This window comes from Neophocaena asiaeorientalis, unplaced genomic scaffold, assembly GCF_003031525.2.
Source record: "Neophocaena asiaeorientalis asiaeorientalis breed wild unplaced genomic scaffold, Neophocaena_asiaeorientalis_V1.1 scaffold629, whole genome shotgun sequence".
NCBI classification, from domain to species: domain Eukaryota; kingdom Metazoa; phylum Chordata; class Mammalia; order Artiodactyla; family Phocoenidae; genus Neophocaena; species Neophocaena asiaeorientalis.
Window position 1 is genome coordinate 119,971 of NW_020175468.1, and position 9,446 is coordinate 129,416.

The 9,446-nt window shown below is 40.8% G+C and overlaps 1 pseudogene; it reads right to left on the bottom strand.

Annotated features, from left to right (window-relative positions):
* Positions 1-571: 571 nt before the first annotated feature.
* LOC112415291 (zinc finger protein 347-like) overlaps positions 572-9,446 on the bottom strand; it is a 15,992-nt pseudogene continuing 7,117 nt past the window's right edge.

Genomic DNA, 9,446 nt, shown 5'->3' on the forward strand with positions numbered 1-9,446 from the left:
GATGAAATGTGAGCCCCGAGTAAAGGTTTTTCCCATTCATTGCATTTGTGAGGTAATAATCTCCAGAATGAATTATTTGGTGAATGAATTTGTTGCCTAAAGTCCTGGTCAAAGTAAATACATTTACCTGATATTTCTCCAGTATGACTTTTCCAATGAAGCTAAGATGTGTACACTTGATAAAACCCTGGCTTAAAGTCCCTCACCAATATGGATTACCTGATACTAAGTTAGACTTCAAAGTACAATAAATGATTTGCCATACTCATTATATTTGTAAGGTTTCTCTCCAGTATGAATTTTTTGGTGCACCTTAAGGTACAAATTTTGACTAAAAACTATGAGACATTTATGACATTTCTACGATTACTGTCCAGTATGGCTTATCTGATGGTAAGCGAGGTTTTGCCACAGTCATGAATGTGCATGTTTCCTCTCACTATGAATCTCCCATGAATTTAAACTGTCAGTTTTGAATGAGGACCTTCCCATATATATCACATTAATATGGTTTCCCCTCTGTATCTATTATCTGATGTGTAGTGAAGGTTCAGATGTGAGTAAGGTCTTTTCAACACTCATTATTTTTGAAAGGTTTCCCTCCATTATGAATTCTCTGATGCTTTGCAAGGGTGCCTTTTTGACGAAAGACCTTGCTGCACTCACTACAGTTGTAAAGTTTCTCTCCAGTATGAATTCTCTTATGAACTGCAAGGTTTGACTTCCGACTAAAGATCTTGCCACACTCATTTTACATTTGTGAAGTTTCTCTCCAGAATGAATCCTCTGATGAACTGCAAGGTCTGAATTTCTACTGAAGGCCTTGCAACATATATGACATTTATGTAACTTCTCTGCTGTATGGATTATCTGATGACGCCTGAGTTTTGAGCCCTGACTAAACGTTTTCCCACACTCATTGCATTTGTAAGGTTTCTCTCCAGTATGAATTCTCTGATGAGTTGCAAGGATTTGTTTTTGATTAAAGACCTTGCCACACTCGCTACATTTGTAAGGTTTCTCTCCAGTGTGAATTCTCTCATGAACTACAAGGTTTGATTTCTGACTAAACACCTTTACACATTCATTACATTTGTAAGGTTTCTCTCCAGTATGAATCCTCTGATGAACTATAAGGTTTGAATTTAGACTAAAGACTTTTTCACATATATCACATTTATGTAATTTCTCTCTGGTATGGATGATCTGATGTCTGCTGAGGTGTGATCCCTGAAAAAAGGTTTTGCCACACAGATTACATTTGTACGGTCTTTCCCTGGGTGCTTTCTGGTATTTTGTCAGTAACGATGGATGCATAAAATCACTCTCATGTATATTAGAAATGTTGGTTTGGACACCAGAAGAAATTCCTTGAAGTGGTGAACATAAGGCATTACTGCTAATAGTCTTGTCAGCTTGATTAAACTCATTAATTTTCTCTTCACTTTTAAAAATATGCATGTCATCCAGAAAGCTTAAGGCAAGGCTGTTTTCAATAAGCTCAACTCCTGCAGTACTTCTACCATGTCCATCTCTCTTACCAGTGAGATTTTGGTTATGGGTTATAGTCATGCCTTTGTAATTTCTTACCTCAGCTCTCCGCTGAGACTCAAGGTCATAAATATTTTCCTGGACAACCTTGAGGTAAAAATGTTTGATTTCATTCCTTTCATGTCTTCGCAGCATTATGGTTTGGAATACTTCTTCTCTATCAGTGTTTGCTTTTAGATGTAATTTCTTGATCACGTGTATACAAGAAATATCTATGAGATACAAAGAATCATATGTATCCAACACATTGTAATTCATAAATAAATATTTCAAGTTACATATATGATACTACTCTAAAAATAGTACTTATTTCAAAGAGAGTTAAGAAACTACCTACAATGATCTTAAAAACTGTAGTAAAGCAAAAAAAACAGGATTCTTGGGGCTTCCCTGGTGGCTCCGTGGTAAGAATCCGCCTGCCAATGCAGGGGACACGGGTTCGAGCCCTGGTCCAGGAAGATCCTACATGCCACGGAGCAAATAAGCCCGTGTGCCACAACTACTGAGCCTGCACCCTAGAGACTGAGAGCCACAACTACTGAGCCCACGTGCTGCAACTAGTGAGCCCGCATGCCTAGAGCCCATGCTCCGCAACAAGAGAAGCCACCACAATGAGGAGCCTGCGCACCACAATGAAGAGCGGCCCCCGCTCACTGCAACTAGAGAAAGCCCATGCACAGCAACGAAGACCCAATGCAGCCAAAAATAAAAATAAACAAATATTTTTTAAAAAGAATAGAATTCTTTACTAAAGAAAAAGTGATCAGAGGTAATTCTCATTATTTTAGAGCACCCTATTTTCAAACAACCTATGACAAAAACTCTCACATTAAACAAACTGATATTAGCTATCAAATAAAGTGTATTTTTCCACCATGACCCCAAAGCACATGACAGTTTTGAATTGGAAAACTAATCTAGCACAAAGAAAGTGAAGAATTTGACAAAACAATTTAATCAACCAAATATTTTTCTAAATACCTCTTATAAAACTATGTACCTATGAAGAAGCATAAAACATTCTAAAAGTACAGAACAGTGGAAAACATAGGCAGAACACTTTAACATTAACCGGAGCAGTATATTTTTGGATCCACCTACTAGAGTAATGGAAAGTAAAACAAAAATAAAGAAATTGGATCTAATTAAACTCAAAAGCCTCTGCACAGAAAAGGAAGCATAAACAAGATGAAAAGACAACCTACAGAATGGGAGAAAATATTTGCAAATGATGCAACTGAAAAAGGGTTAATCTCCTAAATAAACAAACAGCTCATACAACTTAATATCAAAACAACAAGGACTTCCCTGGTGGTGAGTGGCTAGGAATCCACCTGCCAACGCAGGGGACACAGGTTCAAGCCCTGGTCCGGGAAGATCCCACATGCCGAGGAGCAACTAAGCCCGTGCACCACAACTACTGAGCCTGCACTCTAGAGCCCGCGAGCCACACCTACTGAGCCCACATGCCACAACTACTGAAGCCCATGTGCCTAGGGCCCAGGCTCTGCAATGAGAGAAGCCAACTGCAGTGAAAATCCCGTGCACCACAACAAAGAGTAGCCCCCGCTCTCCGCAACTAGAGAAAGCCCATGGGCAGCAACAAAGACCCAACGCAGCCAAAATAAATAAATAAAATAAATTTATTTTAAAAAAAAACCCACCCAAAAACACTAATTGAAAAAGATACATACACTGCAGTGTTAATAGCAGCACTATTTACAATAGGCAAGACATGGAAGCAACCTAACTGTCCATCAACAGGTGAATGTATAAAGAAGATGTCATATATATATGCCATGGAATATTACTAAGCCATAAAAAAGAATGAAATAATGCTGTTTGAAGCAACATGGATGGACCTAGAGATTATCATACTAAGTGAAGTAAGCCAGACAGAGAAAGCCAAATATCATGTGATATGGCTTATATGTGAAATCTTTAAAAAAAAAAAAAAAAAAGGTACAAATGAACTTATTTACAAAATAAAAAGAGACTCACAGACATAGAAAACAAACTTATGATTACCAAAGGGGAAGATATGTATTTCTTTTTTAAAATGAATTTATTTATTTATTTATTTTTGTGCCACCAGGGAAGTCCAGGACTATGTATTTCAAAAGCAAGTTTCAGGGCTTCCCTGGTGGCACAGTGGTTGGGAGTCCACCTGCTGGTGCAGGGGACGCAGGTTCGTGCCCCGATCTGGGAGGATCCCGCATGCCGTGGGGCAGCTGGGCCCGTGGGCCATGGCCACTGGGCCTGCGCGTCCGGAGCCTGTGATCCACGACGGGAGAGGCCACAGCAGTGGGAGGCCCGCGTATCACCAAAAAAAAATAAAAATAAAAATATTTTAAAAAAGCAAGTTTCAGAGGCAAAATCATGCAAACTTAGAATACAAAATCAGGAAGGTAGACTAGGTAGAGCAGTACATGAGTGAAAAAAATACAAGATATGTTTGTCAGATATTATAGGACCTTCAGATGGAACCATGCACTCTACCCACAGATGCCAAACAAAAAGCCTGAAAGATGCACATATTCCCCCCATGAGGGACTGGGGATTAAAAAGAGGATCTCAGGACTTCCCTGGTGGCACAGTGGTTAAAACTCTGCGTTCCCAATGCAAGGAACAAGAGCCCACATGCACGCCACAACTAAAAATTCGCATGCCACAACTAAGGAACCCTCCTGATGCAACTAAGACCTGGCACAACCAAATTAATATAAAAAATAAAAACAAAATAAAAAAATTAAAAGAGGATCTCTCTGTACACTGTCCTTTCAGTTTTCCTAAGTAACAATAACAGAAGATCCAACCAACAGGGCTAGGACACACATCCCTGAACTGTGTGGCAAGAGGAGAACAAAAGAAGTAGACAGGACTTGAGACAGCTCCATGCAGGTTGTGAGGTGCCAGATGGAATCAAAGAGCAGCCAGTGTTTTCCCATCTTCTGTCTGGGTCTTCTAAAAACATCCAATGGCGATGGAACCAAGAAAGGTTCAGGGATTAGTCTGAGGCATCAACTCTTATCCATGTGGACTGAGAACTAAGCATCCAGTGGAATCATGCCCTGAAGGAGAGATGAGGGGGCAGGAGACTCCTTTAAAAAAATCCCACCTCATGCTACTCAAGGTCAAGCAACAACTAGTTCACAGGTACAAGATGGCAGAGTGTGGTAAATCACGATAAAGACTTTGCCTTTGTCTCTGGTAGAGCTACAGTACCACTGGAGGGTAAAAGAACACATTTTACATGCTGAAGGACAACGTGGTAAGTTGGGGAGAAGAAAAATTTCCTCTGAGGGTTCACAATAATAAATCATCTTCTGTATTCCCACAGAACTCTCCGATGAGGGGAGAGTTAACCAAACACTATTAATAACGAGGCTTCCTCTCGGCCCTTCTGAGATCTGACCTATGTCCACACTTTGATACGTGCTCAAAGGCATTCACATCACTCTCAACAGCCCAGCACTCTTTCTCTTGCTACAAAGTGAGTAAAATATTCAGCTGAGAAACAGAAATCCCTCCACACAAGAAGAAAGAAAGGTGATTTCCTGTGAATTTTCCAGAACTCTAATTCTTTGTTCAACTGGAGATTACAAATGAATCTAGAAAAATATTTCAAAAATTCACCTACTTTTCCCCTCCTGCTAAACGTACACGGAACAGTATAAAATGCAGAAATATAGCTCACTTCCTAGAACTCCTAACTCAAAAGCACAGGAGTAGAAAAATAGGAACGTGGGTATATTAAAAGTTTACCATTCAGCTTTATGAATACATAAGCTCTGAAACAACCCCTGATAAATCATGAAGTGGGGAGATCATCTAAGGAAAGGTAGGATTAAACTCCTGATGCCACATCATGAAGCTTTTCAATGTCTGAGATAATAGGGATTTTGGATCAGTCAAGCAAATGGCCTCCCAAGAGGCCCAAAAGAGAAAATGGAAAGATACCCAAGGGCAGAGCCCAACTTCTAGAGGGAAGTTATCCTCACCTAGGGAGACCAGGTTCCTGTAGGTCTCCAACATCACGTCCCTGTACAAGACCCTCTGAGCAGGGTCCAGGCATTCCCATTCCTCCTGAGAGAATTCTGTGGCCACATCCTTGAAGGTCAACTGTGTCTGAAATGAAAACACATTTAACCAAAGAGCCCTGAGGAGATTCTTATTTTCACACAAATGAGAAGAGGACAGAGGAGTAAGGATCAATTCAGTTGAAGTAAATATTCTGACAGATCCATGTAAAGCTATTTGAAGGAAATTGTCATTCTCTAATTTAATTTCTTAGGCTTTTTCTTAACATTATGATATACCCCATCAATCAATGGATTTTTTCCTTTTATAGTCAATACATAAAATACATACAAATAAAATTCAACAATGGATTGTCTATGCAGAAGTGTTACATATTATATTTTACACACTGAGTGATATTTAATATCTAGGTAAGCTACGCTATGGATGGTATCTTCAAGGATGACAGAGTCAACAGTGGCTTTTTTTTTTTTTGGCTGCATTGGGTCTTTGTTGCATCACTTGGGATCTTCATTGCAGCATGCGGGAGTTTTCGCTGCAGTGTGCAGGATCTTTTGTTCCAGCATGCGGGCAATCTGCTGTGGTGCGCAGGCTCCAGAGCACTTGGATTTCAGTAGTTGTGACTCACGGGCTCAGTAGTTGCGGCGCATGGCCTTAGTTGCCCAGCGGCACGTGGGATCTCACTTCTCCAACCAGGGATTGAACCTGAGTGCCCTGCATTGAAAGGCACATTCTTTTTCTTTTTAATAAATTTATTTACGTATTTATGCATTTATTTAATTTTTGGCTGCATTGGGTCTTCACTGCTGCGCGTAGGCTTTCTCTAGTTGTGGCGAGCAGGGGCTACTCTTCGTTGCGGTGCACAGGCTTCTCATTGCGGTGGCTTCTCTTATTATGGAGCACAGGCTCTAGGAGCATGGGCTTCAGTAGTTGTGGCATGCAGGCTCAGTAGTCGTGGCTTGCGGGCTCTAGAGCACAGGCTCAGTAGTTGTGGTGCACGGGCCTAGTTGCTCTGCAGCATGTGGGACCCTCCTGGACCAGGGCTCAAACCCACGTCTCTTTCATTGGCAGGCAGATTCTCCATCACTGCGCCACCAGGGAAGCCCGGAAGGCCCATTAACCACTGGACCACCAGGGAAGTCCCCAACAGTGGCTTTAAAGAAAAGTCAAAATCTTAAATTATAATAAGGATAGCAACAGCAATGACTAAAGGTGTTTGCATATTTAACATATACTAAGCATTACTGCAAATGTTTTACAAGTGTAAGCTTTTAATCATCATCAGAGCTCATTAGAGAAAGATCTGTTCCCACATTACAGAGGAGAAAACTGTCAGAAACACACTGAGAAACTCAATTCAGGTCAAGAAACTAAGAAACAATACACAAGCACATAAACTAAGGAAGTTTGGCTCTTGATTTGAAGATCAAGAAGAAAAACTTAGGGCTTCCCTGGTGGCGCAGTGGTTGAGAGTCCGCCTGCCAATGCAGGGGATGTGGGTTCGTGCTCCGGTCCGGGAAGATCCCACATGCCGCAGAGCGGCTAGGCCCGTGAGCCATGGCCGCTAAGCCTGTGCGTCCGGAGCCTGTGCTCCGCAATGGGAGAGGCCACAACAGTGAGAGGCCCGCGAACCACAAAAAAAAAAAAAAAAAAAAAAAAAAGAAGAAAAACTTAAGTAACAGAAAGAGAATTAAAGGTACACAGATAGAGGGTCACCTGAGAAAACTTAACTTCAAGGAGAACACCACGGAAGGGCATAAAATGTCATTATAGATGTGGACACACACACAAATGCACATAAAATGTTAGTAATCTTACTACTATTTGAACCATTAACATGATAGTGTAAAAAAATACAAGGCCAAAGAATATATTTAAGATACAATTGGGGGAGTTCCCTGGTGGCACAGTGGTTAAGAATCCACCTACCAGTGCAGGAGACATGGGTTCGAGCCCTGGTCTGGGAAGATCTCACACGCCTCGGATCAACTAAGCCCGTGAGCCACAAATACTGAGCCTGTACTCTAGAGCCTGGGTGCCACAACTACTCAGCCCATGTGCCACAACTACTGAAGCCCACGCACCTAGGGCCCGTGCTCCACAACAAGAGAAGCCACTGCAATGAGAAGCCCGCGCACCACAACGAAGAGTAGCCCCTGCTCGCCGCAACTAGAGAAAGCCCGTGCGCAGCAACGAAGACCCAATGCAGCTGAAAATAAATAAATTAAATAAATAATTAAAAAAAAAAAAGATACAATTGGAACTACAATTAGGTATAACACAGACTGATTGAACTACAATTAGGTATAACACAGACTTATGAAATCATGTTGTCTTTTATCAAAACCACAGACTTGGGACTTCCCTGGTGGCGCAGTGGTTAAGACTCCACACTCCCAATGCAAGGGGCCCGGGTTCGATCCCTAGTCAGGGAACTAGATCCCACATGCATGTGGCAACTAAGAGTTCGCATGCCAAATCTAAGGAGCCCATGTGCCACAACTAAAGAGCCTGTGAGCTGCAACTAAGGAGCCCACCTGTGGGAACTAAGAACCGGCACAACCAAGTAAATAAATAAATAAATATTAAAAACAAAACAAAACATAGACTTGCAAATCCATGAACTCATGGACACATATGTAAACACACAATCAACTGGAATGAGAGGAGTTCTCGTGAACATATTTTTTCATCATCAATGGTACTCATGTGAATTTTAGCACCTTTGGGACCATGAAAAAGTATCAACGTCACTAAATAGTACTAATATGAACAGTGTAGGACACTTAAATTCCAATCTCTATAAAATACCTAGAGTCAAAAATATAAATAAAATTTTATCCACTAAAATGTACACAAGTAGGTATTAACAAATGCAAAACAGTTTGTGTACTCCACCCATAAAACACTGATTCAAAATTAGAAAAGTTATTACTGTTATATACTAATTAAATAGATTAAGAAAAAAATTATCACAATATTAAAGTTTACAATTATGTGTAGAATTAAAAATCTTCACAAAAAACAATATTGAAAAAACATATCATTATTAAGCAAGAAGATTTCAACAAACATCATGATCAGAAGGAAACACCCAATGCATACCCTCAAAAGTTACAGTAAAGGGGGCTGGCCAGGACTCCTGCCTTTCACCACCGTACAGTGTGCCTGAGCAAGGACCACTAGAGGAAGTAACAGGAGGGAAAACAGAGACCCAGAGTGAGAAACAGAGAGACAGTAGGTCAAAGAGTAAAAACGGTGAACATTTACAAACCTAAGAACATCAAAAGGCGAAAAGTGAATGAATGAGAAAGATATTCCAGGACTTCCGGTGGCTCAGTGGTTAATAATCGCCTGCCAATGCAGGGGTCATGGGTTTGATCCCTGGTCCGGGAAGATCCCACATGCTGCAGAGCAACTAAGCCCGTGCACCACAACTACTGAGCCTGTGCTCTAGGGCCCGCATGCCGCAACTACTGAGCCTGCGTGCTGCAACTACTGAAGCCCGCGCACCTAGAGCCCATACTCCACAACAAGAGAAGCCACCGCAATGAGAAGCCCGAGCACTGCAACGAAGAGTAGCCCCTGCTCGCCACAACTAGAGAAAGCCCACACACAGTAACGAAGACCCAACGCAGCCAAAATAAATAAATAACCTTAAAAAAAAAGATATTCCATGCTAAAAAGAGCAGAGGTGACAATCTTATATCAGACAAATTTAATTAAAGAGAAAAACTGACACAAGACACAAAGGGTATTATATAATAATAAAACATACAAATCACCAAGAAGATATAACAATTATAAATAAATAAATAAATAAATAAATAAATAAATAAATAAATAAATATCAT